Here is a 5418-nt window from a genome sequence, read left to right on the forward strand (position 1 = left end):
GAGCAACTCCCGCCTACGCAATTTCCTAACTGGAATTTTAAATTCAACCTTGCTGAGGAGCTCAGGACAATCAATTCTACCTTGTGCTATATTCAATAAATAACAAATATCACACATATTTCTCCGCAGATGCAATGGTAACAGGTGGAGCTTTACACATCGGTGTACGTAGTCCACTTCAGGTAATTTAAATTTAAAACTTAAAAAGTCTAGTAAATTTAGCTTGTATTTTTTCAATTTTATTAGAGTAAATTTCATAAAATGGATTCCAAATTTGGGACGCATATTCTAGATGCGAACGGACATACGTACAGTATAAAATTTTAAGGGTTTTCATCTTCCTAAAACTACCCGAGACTCGGATAACAAATCCTAAGGCTTTATATGCCTTATCACATATGCGAGAAATATGGTCATCAAACAATAATTTGTTATCATGTGTCACTCCTAAATCTCTCCCAAGGTTGTTGCCAATAAGACTCAATTTTTTTATTTTGTAAACATGTTTAAAAAATATTTTTCTTACGAGTAAAATTGGTATAGAAACATTTAGAAACATTTAAATCCAGTTTATTGGCAGCGCAATATAAGTCCAGCCTCTCCAGATCCTCTTGTAAAAGCATCGCGTCCGAGATATCATTAACAACTCTGAAAATTTTCATGTCATCAGCAAATAATAGAAATTTTGAATGTAAAAAACACGAACCGACATCATTGATGAATATGACAAATAAAAGAGGACCTAATAAAGAACCCTGGGGAACACCGGATGGAATGCTTACCCATGAGGAAGCAAAACCATTAAGTACTACTGACTGGGACCTAAGTAAAACATATGACGTGAACCATCGGTACAGATCGCCACTTATACCGAGAGATAATAACTTAGACAATAGGATATTATGATCAATACGATCGAATGCTTTGCTGTAATCCGTATATATGGTATCGACCTGATTACCCGCATCCATATTATTGGTAAGGAACTCGTTGAATAAGATTAGATTCGAAACCGTGGATCTACCCCTGAGAAAGCCGTGTTGTTGTGATATAAAACTTGACTTAACGGACTCATACAGTTGATTAAAGACTACACGTTCTAATATTTTAGCGAGTAGACATAGTTTGGATATAGGCCTATAGTTCTCAATATCAGTTCTGGATCCTTTTTTTATGAATGGGTGTAATAAAGGCCGATTTCCACAATAAGGGCATAATACCTTCTCTGAGCGACCTTTTAAATAAAATGGTCACTGGTGCAGAGAGCTCATGGGCACAATTAATTAAAAACGTAGCGGGTAAGGTGTCAGGACCTGCCGACTTATTACGGTCGAGACCTTTAAGAAGTGAGTAAACCTGCGTGCTTGAAACCTCAATTGAGGACAAACCGCATGAGACAGAAGGCATATCGTTGTGTGATGGAGCACTAGAGGATGAAGAGTTAGGATCCGAGTCCAAGAAAGTAGAACTAAAATAGACGGAGAAAAGTTCACAAATACCCTCACCTGTATCTGCAGAACGATTTGAATATTTCATAGTAGCCGGGTAGGAACTACTACCTCTCATACGTTTAATGTACGACCAAAATAGTTTCGGATTACTAGTGATTGCAGACTCTATGGTACATATATAATTTTTATAGCATTTTTCTTCCACCATCCTAGCCCTATCACGCAACAAATAAAAAGTTAGTTGGTCAGATATATTACCATAAACTTTGAATTTTTTTAAAAACTTATATTTTTCTTTTATAATTTTTATTAAAGCAGAGTTATACCAAGGAGGATACCTACTGTCCCTAATCTGGCGTTTGGGTACATATTGTTCACGAAGTTGGTACACAACATCGTAAAAGACTTTAGTGGCATCCTCTACATTGCCTGTGTTTAAAATTAATGACCAATTAGTTTTTGATAGACATTGGCAAATTTTGTCATAATCACCATGATGATAAGAAAAAATAGTACGTTTTTCGATTGTTAAGGAATCCAATTCAATAAAGGATGGCTGAATTATCAAAGTAGGATGATATCCGTCCTCCCTTATAAGCGGATCGGGGCACACTGTTACTGAGACATAGTCATTACACAGAACAAGATCTAAAACCCTGTCATACTTATTTTTATTATTATTAAATTGTTGTAAATTGCATTCGCTTAAAACATCAATAAAGTCTAAAATGCAAGTATTTGTTACATTTATTGGTTGAAGACCAATCTCGGAGGGTAACCATAAAATATCACTCATATTAAAGTCACCTACCACGAGAAATTTATCTAATTTGTTACTTTGCATAACATTCAAAAGCTTATTATAAAAGTTAATTAATTGAACAAAGAAAGTATTTCCCCCATTTTGTTCGCATAAATATAGCACACACAAATGAAGTTTAGTAATGAGATTACGTCTAGAACTACGAAGAGTTATGGTTACCCAGATATCCTCGGCACTGGATTGCCAGTCAACGTTATACATCGACAAAAGTTGTCGCTGCACAGCTATCAAAACACCCCCACCCATAGATTGACCAGTGAGTGTGTAGTCACGATCTCGCCGAAATACCAGATACCTATCATCGAATAATTCACTATCTGATATACTGTCCACTAACCAGGTCTCAGTCAGCAAAACAATGTCAAAGTTATTCATAATTAAGTTACGTAAAAAAGTTGTTGTTTTTGTCCTGAGCCCTCTGCAATTCTGATAATAAATTATAGGATTAGCCATTGCAAATGATTAAAATAACTTTTAAAATATGAAATAAATATAAAGAAAAATAAGTACCTTCACAATAGGCGAGTCTTGCTCCAAGCTCAAGACGTATACAAAAAATAACATGCCGCAATAAAAATAGAAAATAACGAATAAAATAATTGAACAAAATGAGAGTAGAAAAATAAAACATGCGTATTCCAAACTCACTATCGGCGTGAATAGGACGGTCGTTAGCTAATGATCGCGCACAAAAAACATAATGAACAAAAGCGCAACAAAGTTGCAAACAAAAGAATTCCACGAGGCAACAAGTGGTTTTAAAACTGTTAAAGTAACTTACTCTTGGTAAATTAAAGTACACAAGTAGTAACTTCATAAAATAGCTATACAGCTTCAGATATACATATATTATACAGCTAGATTATAGATTATAGAGCTAGATTATACAGCTTCATAAAATAGCTATATAGCAGTAAAGTACTTGGTTAACTTCTGTGTCTACCAGAAGCCACAAAACAGAAAATCTCGGTGCCTCAATGTTCTTGAGACACTTGACGTAGATGTCATTACGAACATATAAACAGACTCCGGCACGAGGTAGAAACTTGTGCTCCAGAGTATACCCGGGGTAGCTGAGGTACGCCGTGTCAGTCGGACATCTGATCTGCGTCTCGGTGAGGAACAGCAGCTGCGGTTTTTTAGTTTCAAGATGATGGTGGAGATCGATGAGAGATGGTGGCGAATCGAGATTTGAGTGCAGACCTCGGATGTTGGTGAGGTGCACTTTTCGTGGGAGGACGTGCAACCGCTGTGTGAATTTTGTCCTTTTCTTGTGTTTCATGATTTAAATTGGGAAAGCGAATGTGCGGGAGGACAGTAGTTGAACGAGGCATTAAGTCATGTCCAACCAAGCAGCAAGCTCACACAACCACAATGCCCGAATCCCCCGGAGATGGCCACCTCGTCCTTCCCTCCGGTCGCCAACCGGCAAGGTGGAGCATTCCGGGATTTTTGTTAGGTGGCGGGGTAGCCTTTCCCGATACTTGGCCCCCCAACTTACCACGGTCAGCCAGCGGTGCACCATGCGTCAGATCCCGCTAGCCTCCAGAACAGAGTGCTCATTGTGGCAGTACAAGCAGCTACTACTTGTCGTTAGACGCAATGCAACTGATCAAACCCGACCTCCTACCAACTCCCGAACAAGAGCCGGAACACGGATTAAGCATTTGGCGACTCAACTACGTCGGGAGGATGGTTACCAGGCACGGCCGAAGCCTACCACCGATAGTTGTTGCTCTTTAGCACCCAGGGGTCACATGTAGGTCTCGAGGGTAAACCTACGGAAGCGAGCAACATCAATCTCCAAATTTTTAAAATTTTGCAATAAATAAGTAATTTTCGTTTAAATTCATGAATTCAAGGATGCCCCAGGCATGAGGCAGCTTTGAACATTTGAGTCCCTTCATATAAATGGGAATTCTGACACAATTATAAACTTTTTTATCGCGCTTATTATAAATGACAATAGCCATATAATAGGTCTAACTACTGCAACAAATAAAACAAATAATTAATAACGATTTAGTTCTATTTTTTTATAAATTGTAAGTGCACATCTGTCCTCAATTTTACCTGATGGAAAGTGACGATGAGGTCGACGATGGATCATACACACCTAAATAATGCCTATACACTCTCGTCTTGAAAAGGCCCAAGTTATAACGTTCAGGGGTTCAACAAGTCTGCAGGCAGGGATTTCCACTCCATAGCCGTTCGCCATATAAATGTGGAAAGCATAACGCTTCGTGCGAATTTTTGGAATATCCACAACATAGGGGTGGAACCCAAGCCTACGCCTAGTTCCCCGGTGATGGAAAGAGGAAGGCGGAATTAAATCGTGTAATTCCATCGTACACTCTCTGTGACATATCCTGTAAAATATATATTTTATAACCAAATATGCAAAAAATGTTCTAATGTGCCTCCTTTTGCCCTATTCATTATAAAAGTAATAAAATAAATGCGATCATATTAAAGAAAACAAACATAACACAATTGTAAGTCAATAACAAATCAAGAAATATTTTATTATTAGGTAGAATAATTATATAATTATTAATACGTGTGGCGCACTATAAGTTTCCGAAATGAGTAAGAAAAACAGTTACAGTAGTAAATGGTCAGAATTTATTGTTTCTCAAAATATTCTCCGTTAGCGTTAATGTACTTTTTCATACGCATGGATCATTTTGAAAACATTTATGCCACTCCTCCATGACAATTTCTTAAACATATTTTTCATACTCTTCGACGGCCTCTTCAGGTGATGAAAATCGTAACCGCGTAAGTGATTCTTAATTTTTGGAATTAAATAAAAGTCACAAGGTGCCAGGTCGGGACTGTACGCGGAATGGCTCATAGGTAAGGTAATGTCTTAGTGCGCTTGTGGTGCACAGGGTACTCTGTAATGGCTATAGCAAATTGATTATCACTGAAGATGGTGATGCACTGTTCCTCAGTGCAGGTGATCTCTGCTATAAGTCTTCTAATGAATACTGCCTCCCTCGTTGTTTCTGATAGGGCCACCTATTCCGCTTCAGCTGTTGAAAGCGCTATTGTCCGCTGTTTTATGCTCTACCGCCAGCATGCAGCTCCATCTTGAGCCGTAAAAACGTAACCAGACCAGGATTTCCGATCCATATC

Source organism: Hyposmocoma kahamanoa, unplaced genomic scaffold, assembly GCF_003589595.1.
Source record: "Hyposmocoma kahamanoa isolate Upper Pololo Valley unplaced genomic scaffold, ASM358959v1 100021, whole genome shotgun sequence".
In the NCBI taxonomy this organism is placed as follows: Eukaryota; Metazoa; Arthropoda; class Insecta; order Lepidoptera; family Cosmopterigidae; genus Hyposmocoma; species Hyposmocoma kahamanoa.